We start from the raw sequence: 11,878 nt of genomic DNA on the forward strand, positions 1-11,878 counted from the left end.
ACAGGAGCAGCCGAAAGAAGAAGAAGAAGATTAGTGCTCTAAAGATTAGTGTTAGCTTATTACCAATCATTGTTTTAAATTGCATAGTACTGTGGTAAATGGCAAGAGATTGAAAGGTTTGGTTGTTTGCAGCAATCTAAGGATAGACTGATTCTAGAATTGCATAAATGAGTGTGCTCATTTCTACAATTGTGTTTTTCCATGAAGTGACTCCACCGCATTTCTTTTAAATAAAGTTTTATTTTTGGCATCACAACCCTGAGAGCTTTAGACTTCAGCTAAGATCACACACAACATATTTGGGATGATATTGAAGATTTGCCATGACAATTAAATGACAATTAAGTTCATTACTGATCTATCATGTACTCTCATGTCATATCTGTCAAGTATTGTTTGTGTAGTCTCGTATTGTCTGTGTAGTCTCATTTTGTCTGTGTAGTCTCTTATTGTCTGTGTAGTCTCGTTATGTCTGTGTAGTCTCGTTTTGTCTGTGTAGTCTCTTATTGTCTGTGTAGTCTCGTTATGTCTGTGTAGTCTTATATTGTCTGTATAGTCTCGTTTTATTTGTGTAGTCTCATTTTGTCTGTGTAGTCTCGTATTGTCTGTGTAGTCTTGTATTGTCTGTGTAGTCTTGTTTTGTCTTTGTAGTCTTGTTTTGTCTGTGTGGTCTTGTATTGTCTGTGTGGTCTCGCTTTTGTCTGTGTGGTCTCGTATTGTCTGTATAGTTTCGTTTTGTCTGTGTAGTCTCGTATTGTCTGTGTAGTTTTGTTTTGTCTGTGTAGTCTCGTATTGTCTATGTAGTCTTGTTTTGTCTGTGTAGTCTCGCTTTTGTCTGTGTAGTCTCTTATTGTCTGTGTGGTCTCGTATTGTCTGTGTGGTCTCTTATTGTCTGTGTAGTCTCGTTTTTCTATGTAGTCTCTTATTGTCTGTGTAGTCTCGTATTGTCTGTGTAGTCTTGTTTTGTCTGTGTAGTCTCTTATTGTCTGTGTAGTCTTGTTTTGTCTGTGTAGTCTCGTATTGTCTGTGTAGTCTCTTATTGTCTGTGTAGTCTTGTTTTGTCTGTGTGGTCTCGCTTTTGTCTGTGTAGTCTCGTATTGTCTGTGTGGTCTTGTATTGTCTGTGTAGTCTCGTATTGTCTGTGTAGTCTCGCATTGTCTGTGTGGTCTCGTATTGTCTGTGTAGTTTTGTTTTGTCTGTGTAGTCTCGTATTGTCTGTGTAGTCTTGTTTTGTCTTTGTAGTCTCGTTTTGTCTGTGTAGTCTCTTATTGTCTGTGTGGTCTGGTATTGTCTGTGTGGTCTCTTATTGTCTGTTTAGTCTCGTATTGTCTGTGTAGTCTTGTTTTTCTGTGTAGTCTTGTTTTGTCTGTGCAGTCTCTTATTGTCTGTGTAGTCTTGTTTTGTCTGTGTAGTCCCGTATTGTTTGTGTAGACTCGTTTTGTCTGTGTAGTCTCGTATTGTCTGTGTAGTCTCGTTTTTCTGTGTAGTCTTGTTTTGTCTGTGTAGTCTCTTATTGTCTGTTTAGTCTCGTATTGTCTGTGTAGTCTTGTTTTTCTGTGTAGTCTTGTTTTGTCTGTGTAGTCTCTTATTGTCTGTGTAGTCTTGTTTTGTCTGTGTAGTCCCGTATTGTCTGTGTAGTCTCGCTTTTGTCTGTGTAGTCTCGTATTGTCTGTGTAGTCTCGTTTTTCTGTGTAGTCTTGTTTTGTCTGTGTAGTCTCTTATTGTCTGTGTAGTCTCGTATTGCCTGTGTAGTCTCGTTTTGTTTGTGTAGTGTCGTATTGTCTGTGTAGTCTCGTATTGTCTTTGTAGTCTTGTTTTGTCTGTATAGTCTCTTTTGGCTGTGTAGTTTTGTTTTGTCTGTGTAGTCTCGTATTGTCTGTGTAGTCACTTTTGGCTGTGTAGTCTCACATTGTCTGTGTAGTCACTTTTGTCTGTGTAGTCTCGTATTGTCTGTGTAGTCACTTTTGGCTGTGTAGTCTCGTTTTGTCTGTGTAGTCACTTTTGGCTGTGTAGTCTCGTATTGTCTGTGTAGTCTCATTTTGTTTGTGTAGTCTCGTATCGTCTGTGTAGTCTCGTGTAGTCTGGATTGTCCTGTATAATATAAACTAAATGTTAGTGTTATTTATGTCCGTACTTATGAGAGTCACTAACAGCTGGAACCAAATTCATTGTGTGTGTCAACACACTTGGGCAATAAACCTGATTGTGATTCTGATTCTGAAAATTGCAAATGCAAATGAAACACATGGAAATCTTTTTCCAGTTGTAACTGGTGTCTTTGTTTTAAGCATGTACACTATATGGTGAAATGTTAATAGACAAATGACCATTACGTGGGTAATATGTGGGTCTTCCCTAAAATATTGCCACAAAGTTAGAAGCATACAATTGTATAGAATGTTTTTGTATGTTCTAGCATTACAATCTCTTCTCAGTGGGACAAAAAGGCACAAACCTGTTTGAGGATTACAATCCCCCTGTGCACAAAGCAAGCTCCGTGAAGATATCCATAAATCATTTCAGTTTCCTGCATAGAGCCATTACCTCAAACCCACTGAACATCTTCCGGATGACTTGAACAACTGCACCCCAGAGTTCTTCACCCTGGTATCATAAATACCTGATTTTTCAAATGTACCTGTAGCTGAATGATCACAAATCCCCACAAGCTTTCCTGAAATATAATGGAAAGCCTCAGAAAAGTGATGCTTATTATAGCTGTAAAAGGAACTGGAATGTTTAAAATGCATCTATGAATTCGATGGTCACGTGTACGCAAACATATGGCCATATAGTGTAAATCGTATCATTAAGCAAAAAAACTGGAAAATTTAGTGCAACATCAAGCCATGCATAACTATGTTTCTTGTGATTATGTGAAGCCTTGTGCTAAAAATTTCTCCACAAAAATGTTCATCTAATCCAATTTTTAAAAGAGCATCCGGTTTAAAACGTATGTCATTAAACATTGTTACTGTTCAAACTGTATAATTTAACTTGATAATGTTGATCTATCTATAGACTTTGTGGATACAGTATTATCTTTTAATGTAATAAAGGAGCACTTTTGCAGATATCTATGCAAAGCGAAAAAGAGGCAGTACAATTTAATGGAAGAAAAAAAAAGTCTAAATGCTGTGGCAGAACAAAAAGCTGTTTTCTCTGAATGCTAAATCTGACAGAAGTTCCAGACAGAAAATGAGAACAGCATTACTCTCAGCCCTGTGCTCAAGCTCCATGGAGAAGCTTATACAAGCTGACATATGATAAAAGGTTTCGGGATTCATTTCTGTCAAATATTTGACTTGTGAGATGAAAGATGGGAAGGTTACAGTCTGACTGATGAATAGAATATTTGGAAGGAGCTAGAATTTATAATGTGTAGCGGATGACACTTTAAAATAGGTGCATTTTTGTAATAGCAAAGAACCAGGAATGCTCAAGGAACCTTCAGAGTGCTTCAATGGTTGTTTGTGTTGAAGAAAATGTAGATGTCAAGTAAACCTGCCCCTCAGCTTCCAGTGACCAGTGCTCCTGTCCTTTCTTCTCTTCTGATCTGCCTGGTTAATCCTGACGTCCTACCTCTGGATGAAGTCTCTCTCAGTTGAGACCACTCTGTGCAGTTGGGGATGGTTCCACATTTACAGCCTAAAGATCCATGAAGCCTCTGAGCAACTCAAGCCCTTTGAGGACTGATTTTGACTGTAATTAATATAAACAGTCTACTACAGTCCCCCAGGACAGTTTGCATAATAGATCTGCATTTACGCACCTATTACTACACACATCAACAATGTAATTGAACAATGAATGGATATTCGGTGCCACCTAGATAAAAATGGGTTTCCTTTTGAGTCTGGTTCCTCTCAGGGTTTCTTCCTCATACCATCTCAAGGGGTTTTTCCTTGCCACTGTCTCTACTGACACAGTCACAATATTCTTTCATAACTCTTATAACTTACACATACTTTTATATAACATTATTACCGTTTTATCTGTGTAAAGCTGCATTTAAACAATCTTCTTCTTTCGGCAGCTCCCATTAGGGGTCGCCACAGCGGATCATGCGTCTCCATACTCCCCTGTCCCCTACATCTGCCTCTTTCAAACCAACTACCTGCATGTCTTCCCTCACCACATCCATACCTCCTTGATCTTCCTCTTTTCCTTCTTCCTCTTGGCTCCATCCTCAGCATTCTCCTACCGATATACCCCATGTCCCTCCTCTGCACATGTCCAAACAATATCAATCTCGCTTCTGTCACATTGTCTCCGAAACGTCCTACATGCGCAATTTACAACATCTGCAGAGTTTTGTTTTTGTCAACACAGGCCATGCTTGTGTTCTTTAGTCATTCATCCACTCAAGACTACTGCGACTCACCGCTGGAAGGTCTGCCTCAGGAAGACATTCAACCTTTTCAACCACACCACCCCACTGCTATGCGCTCTCCACTGGATTCCTGTAGTTGCCTGCAACAAAATCAAAACACTAATGCTTGTTTACAAAGCAAAAACTCATAGCTCTTATCTTACTACACACTGCACTCCCTCTAATCCTCAACCTTCTTCTCCTCTCTCTTCTCTGTTCTGGCACCTAGGTAGTAGAACAAACTTCCACTTGATGTCCGAACAGCAGAGTCTCTAGCAGTCTCTAAACAACATCTAAAATCTCCAAAAAATATCTAAAAACAACATTTAAATTCTACTAATAAAACTTTAAACTACATCCTCTCCCAAAAGAGATATAGTAATAGTATTTAAATTATGCATCCTAATGTACCAGCATTACAATGTATTTATTGACAGAGACTTTAAAGCTCTTTTGTAAGTGTCTCTTGATAAGTGTGCTTCCAAATACCATGAATGTAAATAAAAAGTATTCTTTATAGCCCCTGAAAAAGACTGTATATTGACTTTATAAGAGAGGAAAGAACATTACTCATAATCTTACATTCCAGTGCTCATGTTAATTCTCACTCTCCAGTGTTCTGTATTGTTTAAAGACTATAATCACACTCTTGATATCACCCACTTGAGAATGGGTTTCCCTTTTGAGTTTGGTTCCTCTCAAGGTTTCTTCCTCATAACATCTAAGGGAGATTTTCCTTGCCACAGTCGCCATGGCTACTCATCAGGGATAAATGCACACCATTCACCTTAACTGTTCTAAATTCTGTAAAGCTGCTTTGAGACAATGTCTGTTGTGAAAAGCGCTATAGAAATAAACTTGACTTGACTTGTTTAAACAGTAAAGGTGTATGTTATCATGAATTACATAATGAGTTAAGAATAATATCAAAATCAGAATCAGAAAGTGCTTTATTGCAAAGTATGTTTGCACTTACAAGGAATTAGTTTTTTTGCACAATGGGGAGACCATTTACATGTTCAAGGAATAGATTGCCTGAGGGAAGAAACTTTTATTGTGACTGGCTGTCCTGGTGTTTGGTGCTCTGTAGCGTCGACCAGACAGCAAAAGTAAGAAAAACCCATATTGCTTGGATGTAAGAGATCCAGAGTAATTTTTTGAGCCCCTTTTCTCACTCTGGATGTATACAATTCCTGTAAAGTGGGCAGAGAAACACCATTAATCCTTTCAGCCATTCAAACTGTTCTCTGTAGTCTTCTGATGTCTGATGTCTGATGTGTAGCTGAGTCAAATCAGACAGTTATCGAAATGCACAGAACAGATTTGATGATGGCTGAGTAGAACTGTTTGAGCAGCTCCTGTGGCAGGTTGAACTTCCTTAGCTGGTGAAGGAAGTACAAGCTCTATTGGGCCTTTTTAACAAATGTGTGAGAGATGGTGGTGCCCAGGTGGTACCTGAATGACTCCACTGCTGCCACAGTACTGTTCATGATGGTGAGTAGGGGGAGTGTGGGGGGTTTCTCCTGAAATCCACAATTATCTCCACTGTTTTGAACATGATAAGCTCCAGATTGTTATGACTGCACCAGATAGCCACTACTGAACCTTGCTTCTTTTTGCAGATTCAATGACTGTAGTGTCGTCTGCAAATTTTAGGAGCTTGACAGAGGGGTCTGTATAGGTGCAGTCTTTGGTGTACAGGAAGATGACCAGTGGGGAGAGAACACATCCTTAGGGAAGGTGATTAGCTGGTGATCTACTGACAGGTAGAGATAGGAACAGGCCGAACTGAAGTCCACAAACAGAATCCTCACATAAGTCCCCGGTTTGTCCAAATGATGCAGGATGAAGTAAAGTCCCATGTTCATCGCATCGTCCACAGACCTGTTGGCTTGGTAAGCAAACTGCAGGGGGTCCAGTGATGTCCTTCGGATAAGCCAACACCAGTCTCTTAAATGACCACAGATGTTAGGGCAATAGGTCTGTTATTATTAAGGTGATTTTTGGTTTCTTTGGGAAGGGGATGATGTTGGAATGTTTGAAGCAGGCAGGCACTTCACAGGTCCAAAGATCTGTTAAGGATCTGTGATAAGATGGATGCCAGCTGGTCTTTACAGGTTCTAAGAAAGGGTGGTGAAACTCCATCTGGTCCTGTTGCTTACCTTCTTTTTTGTTTCCTGAAGACCTGATACACATCATGTTCACTGATCTAAAGTACAGGAGAAGGGGGAAAGGGGGGCTGCTGGAGGTGTTGATGGTCGAGTGGTAAGATGGTCAGGATGGGTGTGAGGTGTGAGACCGTTTTCAAATCTACAGTTAAACTCAGTCAGGTCATCAACCAGTTGTTGATTCCCTACAGAGCTGGGGGATGGTGTCTTGTAGCTTGTGATGTCTTTCAGGCCTTTCCACACTGATGCAGGGTTGTTGGCTGGAAACTGATTTTCCAGCTTTTTATCTCCTTTGTCAGTGTGTTCCTGGACTGAGTGTACAAGATTCTGTCCCCCATTCTATAGGCATCCTCTTTGATCTGACAATGCTGTCTGAGTCTTGCTGTGAACCATGGGACATATATACAAATTAGACAGAAAGGGATGGACGTGTGTATAATAGATATTGACAGACGTACAGATTAAAATGTCCCAGTGTGATACTAGTCCCACTAATGTGTCCATGTGGTAGTTTTAAATTAACACTGTGCTGTGCCAGTCCAGTGTTAAACTGACAGTTGTGCAATTGTGCAAAAAAACTGTGCAAGGAAGGAAAAGTGCGACAGAGAGAAAAGTCCAGGTACTAGGTGTTTTCTGGTTTAGACTTGTTGGTATAAATGTGGTGTAAGAGTGTCATTGTTTAATAAACCACTATGAGACATGCTGTTATGGGCAAACTATCCACATTTATGGGGAAACACAATAAGGAACGTTGTTAAAGGGAGAATAAATAACAAGCGGGTGATGTGACTACAACATAAATGTGGATAATTTGCCCATAACAGCATGTCTCATAAAGATTTATGCTTTTTACATCACACTTATACCAATTTTTTATCTCTTCAAAGACAACAAATCATACTTGCTATCCATTTGTAGTTATATTTGAATGTTGTATCCAAAATGCACTAACAGCAAATATAAACAGTTTCTCTAGCAGGTGAAACAGACTGATCAAAACACGGACTGCCTGGACTTTACTCAAAAGATCAAAATGAACTATTAAAGTATTAGAATACTGGAATATAAAAGTATTGAAGAAAATGTATTTTATTACTATTCCATAGAAAACTATGATATTGGTCAAAAGTAATGAAATTAAACTAAACCCAACAGATATTGTTTAAAAGTGATAAAATTAAACTAACCCAAAGCTTTACACATTGTCATGCTTTGCCAGAATTCTGTCTGACCACAAGGACTTATCCACTCTGATCTCCTTTTATAATAACATCCCGGGTAATGAGAAGAGCAGCTGTACACTTTGATTATGTAATATTACTTGATGGGATTTTACTTAGTGATTACGGGGATGGCAGCCACGTTTATTTATTAAATTTTTTATAAATAATGATTTTGCTTTCATTGTGTGAACATGTGTCTGGCCAGTAAATGTACCTTACTAAAGCCATGTCCTTCTTTTCATATGAGTCAAACTACCAAGGGTTTCATCTGCTGTGGAAAAAGGGCCCATTTCCAGCCTCTTAGATCTTCACCACACATCACCGGCAGCGACGTAACCATATCCATGAAAATGCCTAGAAGTAGCATTCTGTACCCTTCTGTACATTTGCTGCCATTTACAAGCTCCTCTCCAGGCCTGTATGCATTAAGGAATAACATTTTAGCCTTAAGTTAAGGGGGGATCTAAAAAATCAGCAATTTACTTAGACCTTCTATACCAAGAGCAATATACAAAATCCTTTAAACATATAAATCATAAATCTAAGAATATGTTCAAAGAGTTTTGAATAGAGATGAACTTTTAGAGCACGCATTACTACCAGCTTTAATCTACAAATGTTTTAAAATCTCAAGGTAGATTTCTAAGAGTAATTCAGGGACTAATTCTGAAATACGACAGGAAGTAACACCTTAATATATATTTTCTAATATCACAACACTGAAACACATTTGAGTAGCGATTCAGTAGACAGACAGCCAAAGCAGACTGACTATAATATCAAATGAATTTAATCTGACTTTAAATGAAAGAATTGAATCATACAATAAATCTTTTGCACAATTGAAGCACACATGGATTCTAAAAAGGGTTTTCCCTTTCATTTACTTTAAATGCACTCATGTAACTTTTTCAAACACAATAAACATTTGAAAAATTGTTGTATTTTATGTTTGCAGCTGAAAAAAAAAAAATTGTGTAATAGGAAAAGTTGATTTGTCCTGAAAGAAAAGTGGTGTGTTTAGCTGTCAAAATAAAGGTCATACTACTTTGTGGTCCTTTGAAGGAGGTACTCAAAGGTACTCAAAGGAAAGCTACTTTAGCTTTTTAAATAATTTCACCATATTCAAGATATAAATAAAGAAAAAAATTTTAAAAGCCCTACAAAAACAATTTACTCATACTTTGCTTTTATATATAAATGGTAATTTAATTAGAACAGACTGCAGTTACTGCCCAAGACGATGTTACAGAATAACACCTTAATTACAAAAGTGGGCTGTTACAAAAGAAACAGTGTTAAATGATTTATCATGCACAGGTAATATAAAATATTTAGCATGCCATAAAGTGAACCTTGTGAAATCTCACTTCTAAAAAAACAGCATTTGTGTGTAGACATGAAGCCAAAACAGCTGGAAGAATGAAGAGAAACAAATCATGATCCACTGTTTTACCTTGCTTGAGAGCTGTCAATAGAAAGTACCGTGCCGCTAAAATAAAATGCAGATTAACAGGTTGAAATATGACTTAAATAAAAGTGAGTAATGTTAATGTCATTAATTTATTTAAAGCTGGAAAGAGGAAAAAGTGCACTCCCAGAGGGCCATTTGCTGCTTTGTGGGATGTTAAGGCATGTTTTATAGACAAACACTTAAAGATTAAGATCAGTAGCTAGCATGCATCCTTTACATTAACATGTATGGCATTTAGCAGACGACTTTGTCCAGAGCGACGTCTGCTTTGAGCCTCTATCAATGTGATGAGGTCACTGAGGTAAGATGACGCTGGTCCATTTTTGGCCTTGTAGGCAAGCATCAGTGTTTTGAATCTGATACGTGCGGCTACTGGAAGCAAGTGAAGGGAGTGCAGCAGTGGGGTGGTGTGGGAGAACTTAGGCTGATTGAACACAAGCCATTTTGAGCCGTTTTGGATCATTTGCAGTGGACGGATAGCGTTCAGGGAAGACCTGCCAGCAGAGAGTTGCAGTAGTCGAGTCTTGAAATCACAAGAGACTGAACAAGCACCTGGGCAGCCTGTGTGGACAGGAATGGTCGAATCCTTCGGATGTTGAAGGGAAGAAATCTACAAGAACGAGACACATTAGCAACATGTGGGAAGAAGGACAGTTCATTGTCCATAGTTACCTCAAGGTTACGAGCAGTGGCTGAAGGGGAGAGCAGAGAGTCATGAAGTGTTATTTTAAGATCTTGACCTGGAGATGAATCGCCTGGGATGACCAGCAGTTCGGTTTTGCTGCGGTTGAGTTTTAGTTGGTGAGCACTCATCCATGAAGATATGTCTGTCAAGCATGCCAAGATCCAAGCGGAAGCTGTGGTATCTGATGGAGGGAAAGAAAAGATTAGTTGAGTGTCATCTGCATAGCAGTAATAAGAAAACCCATGTAAGGATATGACTTCACCAATGGAGTGGGTATAGAGGGAGAAAAGGAGGGGACCAAGTACCAAGCCTTGTGGGACACCAGTGCTGAGTCTGCACGGGGTAGATGTGGATCCCCTCCATGTTACCTGTTATGAACGACCTTCTAGGTAGGAAGCAAACCATTCCCATGCTGTTCCGCGGATACCGAGGCTCTTGAGGGTTGACAAAAGTGTCTTGTGGTTGACTGTGTCAAATGCTGCTGAAAGGTCCAGAAAGATAAGTACAGATGACAGCTTGGCTGACCGAGCAGCATGCAGTTTCCCCACGCTCCTGAGATTTGGGTGACCCAACAAAATAAAACATTTATTTAACACATATTCAAAGACCAATGAATGAATCAATGATTTCCTCTCTCCTCACATTTGCCTTTTCTTCTGTCCTTTTTTTTTTACACGACCAGTACTGTGTTTGAAAAGTGTCTTATTAAGTCTGATGACTTACAATCAATGCACTTGTCTTTTCTTTAGTTCTGACATTTTTACAGTTATTCTTAGCTGCTTTGAAGCATTTCGCGAATCATCATTAATATTTGCAAACCAGTAAATGCATTCTCAAAACACAGCACAACACATTGGATTTCTTGCAAAAGCCTGTACTTTTCTCAAAATCCTTTGTTCATCTCTCAAAAGTAAATATTTGTGTCAATAAACATCTCATCGCCATCACAATAACAAGTCCTTTTATCATTGTTTACAAACAAGATGTTTAGTAATTTTTTCAATATGACAGTGCTTTATTTTAGTATTTCCTGATGTAAACTATGTTTTGGATACAAGTATTGAAAATGCACAAGGCTAAATTTCAAGTGGCATCCATAAATTTCAACAGCACAAATGTACATATTACTGTATGTGGGTTATTGATTGTAAGAGACTGGACAGGAGTCACACCTTTTTATTGTTCTAAACTAGTGGACTGACAAAAAAAAAATTACAATATAATGTCATTGTGATAAAAAATACACAGATTCAAATTCCAAAAGGAAAACATAGGAAACATTTCTTAGGCAGAACCACGCATGCCGCACTATACAGTGCAATCTGTCTATACCCCCTAACGTCCCAGTCTGGCCGGACACAGATTTTCATCCAAATCATAACAGATATCATCCCTTGCAATATAGCGTGGAAAAAATCTTCTGGAATGTCTTATCCAGCCTCTGCACGCTTCCGCTGTGATGTCCTAACATGCTGCATCCATGGCATGATCATCTGAGTATGTGACTGGCAATCATAGACCTTCCACCTCCATGTTGAATAAAATTCCTCAATTGGATTGAGGAATGGGGAATCCTGTTATGGGTCAGAAACCATTGCCTGATGGTGTTTGAGTGATGGAAACTCACATTATCCCAAAGTATCACATACATCTCAAAATGGACCCCTGTCATCATCAGGGATGAGAGCCCATTAAAGGGTCTCTAAGACGGTGAGGAGATGCTGTGTGTTGTATAGGCCTATAAGGGGAATATGAGAGCACACCCTGCTCTGACATAGCAGCACCCACAGTGATATTTCCTCCCCACTGGCCTGACAAATCAACAGTAGCTCTCTGGTCGATGACATTTCTACCACGTCTTCTGCTTTTGTTCAGATTGAAGCCGGCTTCATCCACATATATAAAGTTGTAAGGTGGTATACTTGACTCCAATTCCATTATATGCTACAACCCGAA

This window comes from Silurus meridionalis, chromosome 2 (genome assembly GCF_014805685.1).
Source record: "Silurus meridionalis isolate SWU-2019-XX chromosome 2, ASM1480568v1, whole genome shotgun sequence".
Taxonomy (NCBI): domain Eukaryota; kingdom Metazoa; phylum Chordata; class Actinopteri; order Siluriformes; family Siluridae; genus Silurus; species Silurus meridionalis.